The sequence below is a fragment of the Phyllostomus hastatus genome, unplaced genomic scaffold (assembly GCF_019186645.2).
Source record: "Phyllostomus hastatus isolate PE091 unplaced genomic scaffold, TTU_PhHast_1.1 phas_scaffold_78, whole genome shotgun sequence".
Lineage (NCBI taxonomy): Eukaryota > Metazoa > Chordata > Mammalia > Chiroptera > Phyllostomidae > Phyllostomus > Phyllostomus hastatus.
In genome coordinates, this window is record NW_025334041.1 from 39,009,373 (window position 1) to 39,026,715 (window position 17,343).

The window sequence follows — 17,343 nt, forward strand, 5'->3', positions numbered from 1 at the left end:
ATTACTTCAATGTACTCTCTTTTACTACAGTTAGGAAAAAGGTTTTAAAATATAAGAGTAACAAAAATAAGAGCTATTGATTTCTTGTAAGTATTGTAGTCTGAAAACTAGATTCAATTTTCTCCAGTTTATAGATTTTGCAGAACGAAAAATATAGATTATTGTTTTGAACAACAAATTTACTAATAGCATACTATGTATTTCTCTGAATGCCCTTTTTTTCTTTAGATATTTGCCTAAAATACTAATACAAATGTTTTCCATTATATTTTCCCTGCATTGGTTACTACAGGGTAAATATAGTTCTCATGTGTCCTTAGGTCACATAAACCCAAGTTTTTTAAAAAAATTAGTATCGTTTTCAAATGAGGCTTTACTACTTTAAAAGGATTTAAATACATGCAAATGCAAGGCTACAGCCTGAAATGACAGGCCCTGAAGAACAGTTTCTAGAAGTTCTACACTTAGAGGCAGGAAGCCCAGCACAGAGCATTCGGGCTCCTGGCTAATCTGGTTCATTTGCTTCTCAACCAAAAGCCTAATTGGATTGACTAGATATTTGGTGATATTAAGGATTTACTCTTACTTTTTCTTCCTATGGTTACCATTTTATATTAATGTTTTCAATAAAAATTTAGAGGATATCATTTAGAGACGTATATTAAGATGTTTAAAGATGAAATAATACCTTATCTGGGATTTGCTTCAAAATTACCTGTGTGGAGGATTGTGGAGAAATAGATCAAAGTTGACCATGATTTGATAACTGTTGGACCTGGGAAATTAACCACACTGGGTTAAATTATTGTCTAGTCACTACTATTTTATATGTATAAGGTTTTCTATAATAAAACATTTAATTTCTGTTTGTTTCTCAAGTTTATAGACATGAGAAACTTGTCCAGTTACTTTATCAATTGTGAAAAACCTAATCTAAGCTAATAATTTAACTGCCTTTGTAAAACAAGATAAGTTTGTAAGCAAGGAAGGAGTGAAGAATAAAATATAGTAGTATGGTTATACTACTACATTTATCTGTGTGATTACTTGGGAAGTTATATAATGTCAAATCACTAGGCTATATACTTGAAACTAATATAATTTTTCATCAAGTATAACTGAAAATCTAAAAAAATCACTTAAAAGTAAGATAAGATAAAATAAGATACAGTATAGCTGGCTCTCCCAAACAGAGGACATGGTTATTAGTAAATGTTCATTTTTATTATATAAATCCATTGAAAGTACAAATACTGTATATCTTACATAATATTTTAATAAACCATTCTAATTGGATATAGCCTTAAAATATTTCATAAGAATTATATAAAATTAGTATACCTCTCAAAAAAGGGAAAACATCTTTATTTATTGGAACCAAAAATAATTTTAACATAAGTGACAGGAATAGAAAATGCTATTTTTTTTTGTCCTCCTCCGTGCTACTTAAAGTATGAGCAAGGAACCTTCATGGTTCCCAAGATTTTCTCAGGGGGTCTACAAGGTTATAACTGTTTTCATAGTAATGCTAAGGCAGCATTTGCCTTTTGTACTCTCATTTTCTTGTGACTACACAGTTTATCAAAAGCAACACATTGTCTACAGAGTAGACATGAGAATTCATCTGTCATATTTAGCTCAGAATTAAGATTTGTCATAATGTAAACAGTGTCACTCCTCTCATGTTTTATTTTTTAAGTCATTTATATTTAAAATGTGATTCATTTTAACATGGAATGAGTTTATTATTATTTTAATTCATTATTAACTATTTTGAATTTTTTGTTTTAACTTACAATACAGAATCTATATGTAGCTATAAATCACATAAACAAAAGCTCTTTAAGGCCCTCAGTACTATTAAAGAGTATAAATGGCTCCTTGAAGTCAAAATGTTTGAAAATCACCACTCTTAGGACATTTGAAAGAGAAGATTAAAATGTTTTAAGTAAGCTCTTCTTTTCTCTGTAAAAAATTATACAACATTAACTATTTTGTAACCATTTTTATAATTTATTGAATGCACTTTAATTTTTTTATTCACTAATACATATTCATTGAACACTCTTAGTGTGATTTATGTTGTGTTGCTTGTTGGATTAGTAGAATGAATATAACAAACCCCTGTTCTGAAACTTACTCATTATTTAGTAGAAGAATATGATACATAAGTAATATTAAAGTAAAATTTTAAGAACAACTGAGAGAAAGTGAAGGAATTGATAAAACTCTGTTGTTCATCCGTACATATGGATGTGTACCTGTGTGCACACATAAACAAATGCATCATTACTTATACTTTTGTAAGGAATGCGGACACGAATACATACATACATTTTTCTATTAAATGGTCCACAAGTTTTAGAAAATACATCCTTTAACTTTTAACTGTAAACTTCAAAAATATAATTATACATGGTGATCAACAACTCTACAAGGTTGTTTTTTTTATTATTTTTTAGAGAGAGGGGAAGAGAGGGAGAGAAACACCAATGTGTGCGAGAGAAACATGAATGGGCTGCCTCTTGAACACCCACAGTGGGGGACCTGGCCTGTGACCAAGACATGTGCTCTGTCTGGGAATCAAACCAGCGACCCTTCTGTTCACAAGCCAGCACTTAATCCATTGAATCACACTACCCATGGTTGTGCAATGATTTTGAAAGTCTTTATTCAGCTAAGCCAAGGCAGCAAAATGGAGAGTACCGGTGATGAGTTTTAGAATTAGAAAGCTCTAGGTTGGAATTCAGCTCTATCACTTAAATTTTGAGAATATGTTTGTTCTATGAGAGCAGTAAGGCCAGCTCTGTGTATCTCACATAATTGCAAAGGAACCTAGCACAGAATCTTGTACTTACTATACATCTAACAAATACTACTTCCCCTTCTCTTAGAAATTATCAGAAAAAAATGTAATGCTTAGGAAACGAATCTCTTTTATTTAGAATTCCATCTTATGCCTCTAGAAACACAGCTGTTTCCAACTAGCCAAAAAAATTATTATGTTTTTAAAAAAGATATTGCTTCTGTATAGTTCCATGATGGACTGGTTACATCTGCAAGGCTAGAAAGACTAATTAACAAATGTAATATTGAAGAACATTTAAAATGTTTAGCTTCAAAAGGTAGCAATGTCTCCTATGGAAATAGTGGCTGATTTTCTAGTCCTCAACAGTTCACCGTCTTATTGGACTTTTAGGAACAGGAGACAAATGTGTCAGATCTCAGTGGATATGAGTCAATAGCGATGCCAGATCTGGGCAGCTCTTTTTATTATTTTTGTTTTAATATCTATAATGAGGTATACTGTACATTTAAATGTTCACATTGTCAGTGTACAAATCAATGACTTTTAGTAACTGTATGAAGTTGTACCACCCTCACTGCAGTCTACAACAGTTTTAGAACATTTCAGCCGTTACAAAGCTCTCTTGAGCCTGCTAGCAGTATCAAGTTCCAGCATTGCTTGTTCAATCACAAGTGAGATTTACTTTCTGTCTCTGTAAGTTTGTCTTTTCTGGGCAGTTCACATAAAGTTAATCATGCAGTTTTGATGCTTGGCACCTTTCACTTACCACAACTTTTGCAGGTTTATCTATTTGGAGCACATAGCAGTAGTTTGCTCTTTTATTGCTAAGTAATAATCCATTGTCTGTATACTATACATTTATTTATCCATTGGATTTTTCTGTTTTTAAAAGTTGCATACATAATTTAGATGTATGATATTTTTGCATGGTTTTCTAGAAGTGGAATTGTATGGTAATTTCTTTTTCACTGTTCAAGAACTGTCAGATAGACTTTCAGTCAAGATGGAAGCATAGATAAATATGGCTCTCCTCCTCACACAACCACAGCAGAAAAATCACAACTGAACTACAAAACAACATTCACCCAGAATCATCAGAAAATCAAATTGTGTGGAAGTCCAACAACCAAGAAATTAAATAAGTCACATTTATTCAGATGGGTAGGAGGGGTGGAGACATGGAAATGCAGAACAAGCAGACGCATACCCATGTGCGGAGGATTAAAATCAGGAGGGTTACCTCCGGAGCAAGGGATCCCAGCCCCACATCAGTCCACCTAAACCAGGGTTCCAGTGCCAGGAAAATAAATCCTCGTAACTTGTGGCTGTAAAAGCCAGTGGGGGTTGGGGTGGCGGAAGAAACTGCAGGATTCCCAGGTGTCCCCTCTAAAAAGGGCTTGAAACAGACTTGGGATTTACACAGACTCACTCCCTCCGGGCTCTAGCAGTGGGGCAATAGCTGGAAGGGCACTAGTGGTATATGGGGAGAAACTAAAGTACCTGGCATAAAGGTGAGTGCCAGGGGACAGATTCCTCCCAGACAAAACACCAGAGGCCAAGCAGTAGCCATTGTCCCTATTCTGAGCCCTCTCCCACACAGAGACACAGAGCGGCAACACCATATCTGACACTACATAAACCTGGTCCACGTGAGTTGTCCCGCCCTAGCGATTACCTAAGGCCATCCAGCTTATGGATGTGTTTTTCTATAATAGGCTACACTACTTTAAGATGGGGAGTCAAAGCAGCTCTACCTAATAAATAGAAAGAAACTACAAGGAGGCTGACAAAATGAGAAAACAAAGAAATATGGCCCAAATGAAAGAGCAGAACAACATTCCAGAAAAAGAACTAACCAAAATGGAAAGTAGCAATCTGTAAGATACAGAGTTTGAAATACTTGTTATTAGCATGCTCAAGGAACACATTGGGTACTTCAACAGCATAAAAAAGACCCTGGCATAAATGAAGTCTATAGAAGTGAAATAAAGAGAAATGTATGGGGAATCAACAGTAAAGTGGGTGAATCTGAGAATCAAATCAATGATTTGGAACATAAGGAAGAAAACATTCAATCAGAACAACAACAACAACAAAAAAAAGGGATAAGGAGCCTCTGGGACAACTTCAAACATACCAACATCCGAAACATAGGGATGCCAGAAGGAGAAGAGGAAGAGCAAGAAATTGAAAACTTATTTGAACAAATAATGAAAAAAAACTTCCCTAATTCGGCAAAGGAAATAGACATACAAATCCAAGAAGCACAGAGAATCCCAAACATGTTGTACCCAAAGAGGACCACACCAAGACACATCATAATTAAAATGGCAAAGGTTAAAGACAAAGAGAAAATCTTAAAAGCAGCGAGAAAAAAGCAGTTAGTTTCTTACAGGAAAGTTCCCGTAAGACTGTCAGCTGATTTCTCAAAAGAAACTTTGCAGGCTAGAATGGACTGGCAAGAAGTATTCAAAGTGATGGAAAGATCTACTACCTAGATTACTGTATCTAGCAAAGGTATCATTTACAATGGAAGGGCAGACAAGGTAAAGCTAAAGGAATTTATCATCACCAAGCCATTATTATATAAAATGCTAAAGGGACTTATTTAGGATAAAGAAGATCAAAACTAAGAACATTAAAATGGCAATAAATCCACATCGACAATTGAATCTAAAAATGCAAACAAGCAGAACAGAAACAGATCATAAATATGGAGATCATTTGAAGGATTATCAGTTTGGAGGGGGGGAGAATGGGGGAAAAGGTAGAGGGTGTAAGAAATACATATTGGTAGGTACAGAAGAGATAGGATGTTAAGAACAATATATGAATGGAGAGTCGAAGAACTTGCATGCATGAACCATGGATGTGAACTAAGGGGGCTGTTGCCAGAGGGTGTTCAGGGTCCTGGGTAGAGGGAGGCAAAGGGAGAGAATTAAGACAACTGTAACATCATGATAAATATATTAAAAACTGTCAAATAACAATGTCCAAGGGGTCCACTTTCTCCTTATCACTGCCAACATTTGGTAGTCTGTCTTTTGGGGTGGAAATGGATATATCTTGTTTTAACTTACATTTTCCTAATACTTACAAAGAACATACTTTAAGGTGGTTATAAGCAACATACATGTCTTCTTTGGTGAAATATCTATTCAGATCTTTTGCCCATTCTTAATGAGTTGTAAAATTTCTTTTATATTTTGGATAGAAGTCCTTTATAAAAGTATATGATGCACATATATTTTCTTCAAGTCTGTCTTGTCTTTTTCTTTTCTTAAAGGTGAATTTAAAGAAAAAGTTTTGCATTTTAATGGAATCCAATTAATTGATATTTTTATAGACCGTGTCGCTCTTAAGGGCATATTAAAAACAATCCCAAGGTCACAAGGATTTTCTCTTCTGTTTTATACCAGAACTTTTATACATTTAAATCTATGATCTGTATTACATTGGTTGTTATATATGTTATGAAGCAAGGTCCAAGTTCATTTTTTGAATCACAAATGGAGATCCAGTTGTGCACACACCTTTTGTTAAAAACAAAAAAATTCGCCATTGAATTGTTTTGGCATCTTTGTCAAAATTAATCTACCATTACTACCAGAATTTGTTTCTGGGTTCTCAGCTCTGTTTTGTTTGACTGTATTCCTAATTTATTTCACCAGTATTACACTCTCTTACTTACTCTAGTTTTATATTAAGTTTTGAAATTTGGCAGTGTAAGTTTTCTAACTTTATTTTCCAAAATAATTTTGGTTCTTCCAGATCCTTTTACTTTTCATAAGATTTTAGTATTATCCTTCTGGGATTATGATAGGGCAGGGGTGTCAGACTCATTTTCACTGGGGGCCACATCAGCTTTGCGGTTCCTTTCAAAGGGCCAAATGTAATTATAGGACTGTATAAATGCAACCACTCCTTAGGGTCAAGGAGCTTGGTGTTGCTGCCGCGTAGAAACAAGGTGCCAGGCTGGAAAAACAAGATTTGGCCCACAAGCCTTGTCTTTGTCACCTGTGTGATAAAGGTTTCATTGAAATTATAGGTCAATTTGGAGAGAATTACAGTCTTTATAACATTGAGCCTCCTAATCCATGAACATGTATTATCTCTTTATTTAGGTCTCTTTTAATTTCTTTTAGTAAAGTTTTGTAGTTTTCAAAGTGCAGGACTAGCATTTCTGTTGTTAAATGTCTCCCAAGATATTTTATTTCAGCGTGCTATTGTGAATAGAGTTGTTCTTTAAACTTCAATTTTGGATTATTAACTTTAATTTTGTGGAAATATAATTAATGCAGTTGATTTTTATATATTGACCTAGCTTACAATCTGGCTAATTTTGGTTTTAGATCTAGTAGGTTGTTGTTTTTTTTGTAAAATTTTTAGGATTTTCTTACATGCAATATTATGTCATCAGCAAATAAAGACAATATACTTTTCCCATTCCAGTGGGGATAAGTTTAATTTATTTTTTTTCTTATTGAGCTTGCTAAAATTTGCTATACAATGTTGAGCGGAGTAGTAAGAGCAGAAATCCTTGTTTTGTTCTTACAGGATTTTAGTGACTAGTTTGTGACCACTATTCAGGGACCCTGCTGTAACCCAGCTATAGAATTCTTTCCTCTTGTTACCTTCCTCCATATTCACGGAAAGGGGTTTTTTGGTCTAAAAATTTAAAAAGCTAAGAACTGTTTAATAACAGCTTTAAAAGTCAACAATAGGCATTTCACTCTTCTGATAATCAGCAGAAATTTCAAACACCAGCAGTATGTGAAAGCATCGGGTGAATTATATTTTCATATATGGAGGATAAAAGGACGTTTACATACATACATGCATGCCTGTACACACAGCCAGTGAACCTTCATACTGACTGGGTAAAATTTTAATGGGAAATTACATTTGTGATATGGCCCTATTTACACAGGTTGATCATTATATTGTGCCAATATGCAACCAAAGAAATTATATATGGAAAATCCTAAGAAAAGATGAATATCTTAAATATGTTAGAAACCTATGATATAAAAATAATTATGTTGTTTGCTTTGCTCATACAAGTTTTCTTTTTGCTTCTGAAATAAGTAGAGTATAACCATCTCCACCAAATAATATTATCTTTTTTTCTTACTAACAGCCTTAACAATGAAAATCCACAAACTTTGAATAAAAATGATTTAGAGATATATCAGTATTCAGACTTGAGATAGAACCTTCTAGATGGTAACAATAATTTTATATGTCTTATCCAGTGTTTATCAAAGATATGATCAACAGATTAGTTTTTAAAAAACCCTCATGTTGTATTTTAATAAAACTACTGAAAACACAGTTTAGCCACCCTCTTTAACTGTTAAATCAACTTTAAAATTTTTTAAATAATGTAAGATTACCAAAGGAGATTTACAATAAAGAACTATATTCCACTAGAATTAAGTAGATATTTAGTATTGAATATAGATTCAACCTTATACTACATACAAGACAGACATAGGAAAAGCCTATGCAAGAACTCTGCTTCCAAGAATTTGCAAGACACTTAAAGAAGTAGAACTAATACACATAAAACAATGAATACTAAAAACTACATGTTGAAAATTAAAATATGTGCAACAAACTGTGACTAAGTACATGTATATACATGTACAATTTTTGTACAATACCATCTTCATTTGTACAAAGAATTTTATGAAGGGGTAGAGAAAACCTCTTTCCCCATTTTCTCATGAAGATTTTAATTTCTCTGTTTCCTCTTAGAGGTATCAAAAACAAACCTCCTATCTGGCTCTCAGCTGCCAGTAGCTAATGCACATCATTCTCAGTCCTTTCTGTAGGTATCTATACAAAAAATGAATGTGTGTATGTGTGTGTTTGTGTGAGAGAGAGAGAGAAGATGGATGGATGGGTAGGTAGATGGATAGATAGATAGATAGATAGATGGATGGATGATAAATAGATCTGTAAAGTGTAGTACTGATGAACAATAAAAAAGATGAAAATAAAAGCCATCATAATTTTATAATTTATATTTTCTTATTTTCCTTCCTGTTGTCTTCATACCCATGTAGACACAAACTAAAAGTAAATGGTATATTGTAATGTAGCTTACATGCATATTTTAAATATAGTATAAATTGCCTGATAAAGTAACTTTCCTGTTATACCAAAAATTCTTTATGTTCATATGTTCAATGACTAATTTTTATTATATTGTGTAGATATTTATTTCAAACATTCTGAGGAGAGTTCAGATTGGTGACCTTGTTTAGCAGTTTGGGGAGGAGATCTTATGGTGAGGCCATTCAAGGCCCTCCTGATTTCTCCAGTTAATGAAGTAGCACATAATATTTAGTCTTATTTTTAGGTTTTAGACCATAATTCATCTTTTTATTTGACTTATTATAATATGCTGGAGCACAGAGTATTGGTACTTGCAGTTCTGTGTTTTGTTTTGCTCTACCACAGTATGTAAGGGGGACCAAAGTTAGGGCCAAATCATAGTATACTAGGTAGACAGAGAGTCTCAGTTTGATTGGATTGGCAGGATAGGCATCACTGAAATCATGGAACATGTAGCTTCCTTTTCGAGGGTATTTTTTAATTGTTTGCTTCAAAGTTGAATTCTGAACGTAGCTTAACTATAAAGAAAAAGGTACACCCGTTTTTAAAAGTGAGTTTAATTTTTTTCTTGAGACCACACTGCTGCCCTCAAATGTGGTACAACAAATACAGAGAACAGAAGCAAAAATGTGGTGAGCCATTCCATATGGTTTAGTTAAAAACCCACTTAACGCCCCTCCAACATCACTTATGTGAACATTTCATGAGATAATTTTTTTTCACATCAGGCCAAGTCTTAGTATAGAAAGTTTTAAAAATTATGTCATCTCTTCTACTTCTTGTGGAAGACCAATGGAAAGTGTAGTTGTCTCCTTGAGAACATATGTTCCATTCTAACTACTGAGGCATCTGGGGAGCTGAACAGGTCCTATACCCTGGGTGCTGACACTGAAATTTCTCCCTCCCCATTCAGGATGCCTTTTCCTTTTATTTTTATTTTAACAGTGTAATTATGTATGATACAATTTACATTGTAAGCTCTCAAATTATTTTTAGAAATAAACTAAGTATAAAAGTATTGAAATATAATAAATTTCTGGTTGAAACTCTTCTAAAATCATAATTTCTTCCAGATAAATTTTAATGAAAGCTTGCATTTATTACCTCAGTAACAGAGAAAGTGTTGACTGTCAGAACTAGTTCTAGGTTAACATGATAACTACTGTGGACTTCTGTCAGGATAAATATTGCTTGCACAATTGTGTTCTGCTAAGGAAGTGGCATTATAAGTTTTGCTTCTAACTGCATAGGTTAGCACATTTTGCTATTCACTCTTAATAAAACAAAATTAAAGATTAATTGATTCTGTGAGGAGAAGACAAAGACATTCAAGATGTTTAAGTTATAGGAAAGGAAGATAAGTGATAACATTAATGTGAAATTCAAGGACGTAAATATAAAATGTGTATGAATTGGCTATGGGAAAATGGGCAATAAGAAATGAGAATCAATAAAGAATAAGAGTTTCTATTGATTATCTAGAATATTGTCTTTACAACAAGAGCACTGAGCTAATATATATAGAAAGAACGGAGATTGGAAGTCAAGAAAAAATGCTCTTAGCTCTTTCACCTGCTAGACAATAGAGGCAAGTTCCTCACCTTCTTTAGTCTCAGCTTTTGTGTCCGGAAGTGGTATTGGTAGTACCTAACATGAAAATTATAGAGAAAAATGTTTTAAATAGTATAAGACACATAGAAGAAATTCTTGAAATGCTACTTCTGTTTTTCTTCTATCCCTGAAGATAATATTAAAGAGATTGGGAAAAGTAAAGTAACATATTTTATATTACATATAAAATAATATTGACACAAGCAAGGTACAGAAACCAAATAGAATTCATCAAATTCAAAGTCATATATTTTGTGAGGTTTAGCAATTAGAAGTTGAATAAGTCTTGGTACAATAGAAAATTAGATGAAAACTAAGGCAGCCCTTTTTTTCAATAATAATTTCAATGTAATGTTTGAATATTCTTAGCTTGATCACCTAACAGCATGTAACATTTCTTATTTATTCCAGGTGTTAGTAACACTTCTAACAGAGTAATGAATATAACCAAAATAATTTTATTAAATAACACTGTAATGAAAAATATTCCCTGATAAATTGGAAGGTAGATAAAAGCATTTGAACTATGCTTGAGTAATTCACCAATAGCAAATTGATTTTGATAAGAACAAGTTAAGCATGTCATACAAAAATAATCAGACACCTGATTTTTATTTATATTCCTACAGTGACTCAGCAAATTCTGAATATTTTTTTTGAATCTGCTCCTCAACTCCTCCCAGAAGTAGTAGTGATAATAACAGTAGTGATAGTGGTTATGTTACCAGGCCTGTATGGAGTTTGTTCTTTTTTTATTTGCATACCAAGACATTTAAGTGTTAATTCAATTACTTATTCATTTAACAGATGTCCGTATGCTTTTCATATTTTTTGGCAGAACTTTAAGGTTTTATTAACACAAATACAATGTGCACACAATCTGTCTATTCATTTTCTTCACTGAGCAGCCTGGCATTGGGATTGGTGACTCTGATGGCCAGCTGGGCTGCTCTTTCCACAATGGCTTTTCAGTTCTTTGAGGAGACATTGTGAGCAATCTCAGCACAGTAAGATTTGTTGCACATCAGCAGCACTTCAAGCTCCTTGACGTTATGGACCAGGAACTTTTGAAAACCACTGGGCAGCATGTGCTTTGTTTTCTTGTTGCTCCCATAACCAATGTTGGGCATCAATATCTGGCCCTTGAATCTTCTGTGCACCCTGTTGTCAGTGCCTCTGGGTTTCCACCAGTTCCGCTTAATTTTGACATAACGGTCTGACTGGTGCCGAATGAACTTCTTGGTCCTCTTTTTGACAGTCTTGGGTTTCATGAGCGGTCTGATGGCTGCCATGGTGCCAAGTAAGAGATGGCTGCCACCTCTGTAGGCAGCACCAAGGAAGAGCCATATGCTTTTCATATTTTTAATACAAATGCTAAAATACAAAAATGATAAAAAATATAAAACTAAAAGTAACAATTTTATTTTTTTAATGTTTGCTAATGATATAAACAAGGCATAAAAGCATTATTTATCAATAGAAAAATTGAAATTATACTGACAAAACAAGCATAATCTTTCCCAACTAATTAGTTAGAGCTACAGATTAGGTTGTACTGCATGACTTGTGGGCTGACTAAGCCAGAAGCATTCTTTCTCCTCAGTCTTGCCTGGGAAATGATATCTTCTGACATTTTTAATATCTCAGGGTTTTTCCTTTTAGTGCTTTGATTTCAGTCTATCCATCACTCTCATCTTTACAAATGAATGAATAAAGGAAGGGCTGAATGTGCTGCCCCCAAACCCATGCCTTCTGATTCTCAACTGGATATCCTGGCCCTAAGCAAGCAGGAGTCAAATTTTTGAGTCCTCACAGTGAGAGTGTGGGCCCCGCTTAAGTTTTCCTGTCCATTACGTGTAGCCTTGAGCAACCAATCTCTCAAAGCCTCATTTTTCTCGTGTATGAAACACAGGGTGCTTTTGTTTGTTATTTTTACTTTAAGATCTAAGAGTTGATGTAATTTTAAAAGCATTTTTTCAACATACAGTACAATACAAATCTATTTAACACCATTATCATTGATTTGTTAGCCACACTTGGGGAAAATAGGCATTTCAATATTCATCTATTCATTATTCATTCAGTCATATACTTAGTTCTGCTTAAATGCCACACACTTACTATACACATTACACCAGAACACCAGCAAGCAGAACTGATAGAGTTTTTCCTCTTGTTTATGAAGGGCAAAAAGCTATTTTTCATGGCCAATTTTCCTTTTATTCCTACCTTTTATCTCTGCTCAGTCACTGTGGTAACCAGTATAATCACAAATGTTCTCCAAGTTTCACTACCAACATAATGTACATCTTGTGTACACAGAAAACTCAGGATACAACTTGTATTTTTCTATTTTCCATTGATATGTAACAAACTTGATGACTTAAAACAACACATATTTAGTATCCCATAATTTCTGTGGGTCAAGAACCCAGGTATGGCTTAACTGGGTCCCCTGGTCAGGATCTCACTGGGCTGCAATCTGTTTGTTGGCTGACTGTTTTCTGTTCCGGAGCTTGAGGATCTTCATGCAAGCTCATGTGGTTATTGGCAGAGTTCAGTTCCTCCAAGTTGTAGGACTAAGTTCCTTGTTTCCTTGCTGGCTCTCAGCAGGTGGCCACTCTCAACGTCTGGAGTCACCCTTCAACTCCTTGCCATGTGGCCCTCTCTCAGACCTTCTGGCACATGGCTATTTACTTCCCCACGGACAGCAGAGACACTCATGTAGGATGGAGTCATATAATATAATCATGGTTGTGACTGTCAAATCACCTTTGTCAGATCTTTTTGATTAGAAACAAGATGTGTATTCTACCTGTGCTCACAAACAGGGTATTATACAGGAAATGACCAAACTTATATACTTAAGTTTTGGTATATCAGACTCAAAATGCCAAAGGTTAGAGACAAAGAGAGACTCTTTTTAAAAAATTTAATGTATTAGAGTGACATGGATTAATAAAATATTATAGGTTTTAAGTGTACAATTCTATGATACATCATCTGTATATTGCATCACATGCCCATCACCCAAAGCCAAATCTTCCATCATCGTATATGTGACCCCCTTTAACCTTCACTACTCCCCACCCCCTTCCCTCTGGTAACTCCCATACTATTAGCAGAGTCCATGAGTTTTTGCTTCTTTGATTTGCTTGTTTGTTTGTTACTTTCAGTTTTATATCACATATATGAGTGAAGTCCCTATTCCTTTTCACTTCTCTCTGACTTTTTTCACTTAGCACAATATTCTCAAGAACCATCCATGTTGTCTCAGATGGTCATATTTCATCTACTCATATTTCATCTTATGGCTGAGTAGTGCTCCATTGTATACATGTACCGCATGTTCTTTATTCAATCATCTATCAAAGGACGCTTCAGTAGTTCCATGAATTGGCCACAGTTAATAATGCTGCAGTGAACACAGAGGTGCATATATCTCTTCAAATAAATATTTTCAAAACTTTTGAGTATATACCCAGAAGACAGGTTATTGGTTCGTATGGTAACTTTTCATAATTGTTTGAGGAGCCTCCATAATTTTGCATAGTGACTATACCAGTTTACATTCCCACCAGCTGTGAATGAGGGTTCCTTTTTATTCACAATCTCTCTAACATTTGTGAATATTTGTTTTGTTGATTATAGACATTCTAACAGGGGTGAGTTGGTATCTCTTTGCAGTTTTGATATGCACTCCTAATAGCAACTAAAGTTGAGCATCTGTTCATAAATCTGTTGGCCATTTGTATGAAAGAGAATCAGGGGAACTCTCATATCAATGTCAGCTTGTTTCTCAACAGAAACTCTTCAGGCCAAAAGATATTGTCATGAAATATTCAAAGTGGTGAAAAGCAAGAACTTACAACCAAGATTACTCTACCCAGCAAAGCTATCATTTAGAATCAAAAGGACAGAAAAAGAGATTCCCAGACAAGAAAAAGCTACAGGAGTTCATAGTACCAAACAAGTATTACATGAAATGTTAAAGGGAGAGGAGAAGGGTGTACCTAGAGAACATTATACTAAGTGAAATAAGTCATATATAGAAAGACAAATGCCATATGATTTGATTTATATGTGGAATCTAAAAAAACAACACAAACAAAACAGAAAGAAACTCATGGATACAGAGAACATTTTGATGGTTGCCAGATGGGAGGGTGTTGGTGGGATTGGTAAAACAGGGAAATGGATTAAGATGTGCAAATTGCCAATTACAAAAACAGCGTAGGGAATTAGAGTAGGGTATTGGGAATATAGCCAATAATATTGTAACCACTGTGGATAGTGTCAGATGGGTACTGAACTTACCAGGGTGAGCACTTTGTAAGTTATATAAATGTCTAATCACTATGTTATACACCTGAAACTAATATAATATTGTATGTCAACTGTAGGTGAACACAAAAATATTTTTTGAATATTTTTATTTATTTATTTTTAGAGAGAGGAAGGGAGGGAGAAAGAGAGAGAAACATCAATGTGTGGTTGCCTCTCATGTGGCCCCCACTGGGGACCTGACCCGCAACCCAGGCATGTGCCCTGACTGGGAATCAAACCTGTGATGCTTTGGTTCACAGCCCACACTCAATCCACTGAGCTATGCCAGCCAGGGCGTAAACACAAAAATATTTTTAAAAAAAGAATGAGAAAGAGTAAAGATAGATTAAGGGATTTACTAGATACCATCAAAATGAAAAGGCGCTCTATAACATAAGACAAAATATTTGCAAGTCATATTTCTGATAAAAGTTAATATCAAATTATATACTTAAACAGCTTAATTCACAAAAAAAAAATCTGAGAAAAAATGGGCAGATAAACTGAATAGGCGTTTTTTTCAAAGACATGTGGCCAAAATAAAGATGCTCAGTCAGCAGGGATGTGCAAATCAAACCACAATGAGATGACACCATGATTCTTTTAGAATGTTTATTACCTAAAAAATAAGAAATAACAAGTGTTGGCAAGATGTGGAGAAAAGGGAACCTTATGCACTACTAGTGGGAGTGTAATTGGTAAAGCCATTAAGGAAAACATTATGGTTTCACAAAAAATGAGAACTAGGACTACCATATGATCCCACGATTCCTCCTTTAGGTATTTATCAGAAGGATATGAAAATACTAATCTGAAAAGACATATACATCTTTACATTTATTATAGCATTATTACAATAGCCAAGATGTGGAAATGATCTCTATGTCCTTGGATTGATGAATGCATATATATTGTCTACACATGCATTGTGAAAGGGTTCCCTCCATCTAGTTAACTAACACACCTATTGCTTCAGAGTTTATCTTCTTTATGTATAAGAGTATTTGTTTTACTCTTTTAGCAAAGTTCAAGTACACATACAGTGTTAGCAACTACGGGCACCATGTTTTACATTAGAGCCTTAGATCTTTTCCATTGTATAGCTGTGTACCTTTTTAACAACTCACAACTTTATTTCCCCCATCCCCAGACCTTGGCAACCATGTTTCTACTTTCTCTTTCTATGAGACTGACTTATTTTCCACATGTAAGTCACAGCAGTATTTGTCTTTCTCTCTCTGGCCTATTTCAAGGAGTCTAATGCTGTCAAGTTCCATTCAATTTGTCCCAAATGGCAAGATTTTCTTCTTCCTCATGACTGAATAATATCCCACTATCATGTGTCTGTGTGTGCGTGCACACAGATTGCCAGTTATAAACACACACGCACATATATCTAAAATACACACACATATATATAATTATGAATTATATATATAATTCATCTATATGAATTATTTAGTCTGTTCAAAAAAAGTCCAGTCATTTTTAATATAATAAGAATGGTTTTCACGATATTGATGTAACCTGAAAGCCAAGGATAGTGGACTGGAATACATATGCATGTGTGAACAATAATGACTTTGCTATACTAGTCAGTGGGGTGGTAGACACTGAGTGAGCATGTGTACTGTGTGACCATCACATTCAAAAATGATTGAGTGAGTAGAGCAACAAGTCTGCGTCAGATTTTTCATTAAACTTGAATATTTCTCTGTGGAAACTATTTGGATGATTCAGAATGCCACAGCTATGGGTAACTGGTGACTGGCAACTATATCACAACAGTGAGCCCACTCATGCATCATATCTCATGCAGAGTTTTTTGGTGAAACATCAAATCACCCAGGTGACTCAGGCACCCTACAGCTCACATTTGGCATCCTGTGACTTCTGGCTTTTCCCAAAACTAAAATCACTTTTGAAAGAGAAGAGATTTTAGATCCATGATGAGATTTAGGAAAATACTATGGGGCAGCTGATGGCATTTGGGAGAACAGTGTAAGGTCCCAAGGGGCCTACTTTGAAGGGGACTGGGGATCAATGTTTCTTGTATTTTGTATCTTCTTCAATAAAAGTCTCTTTTTTCATAGTACATGGCTGGATACCTTCTGGACAGACCTCATACATGAATCAAATAACCATGATGTACATTTTAAATAGGTTAAAATATTTTAAATCCATTATACCTCAAAGACCTGAAGTAAAAAAATAAAAAGTAAACTGCATAAAACAAAAATGAGCATAGGAAAAAAATCATTTTTCTTGAAAAAATAGAGTTTATGTAGGTTTTGGCTTTCTATTTAAAAACATATTTGATACATACTAAATAATTTCATTTCCTACAAAATAAAATATAACACCAAGCACTTTTCTGATATTTAGGAGCTATCAGCTTTTGTAAAGTTACATTTTCTTCTAATTTATTTATTTATTTGCTTGCTTATTGATTTATACTGTTTATTCTATTACAG

The 17,343-nt window shown here is 34.3% G+C and overlaps 1 protein-coding gene and 1 pseudogene across 5 annotated transcripts in view; one reads left to right on the forward strand and one right to left on the reverse strand.

Annotated features, from left to right (window-relative positions):
* The window catches only part of PCLO (piccolo presynaptic cytomatrix protein), a 354,626-nt gene that overhangs the window by 216,475 nt on the left and 120,808 nt on the right, over positions 1-17,343 (forward strand). The gene's annotated exons all lie outside the window — the stretch shown is intronic.
* Positions 11,413-11,835, reverse strand: LOC123811113 (annotated as a pseudogene).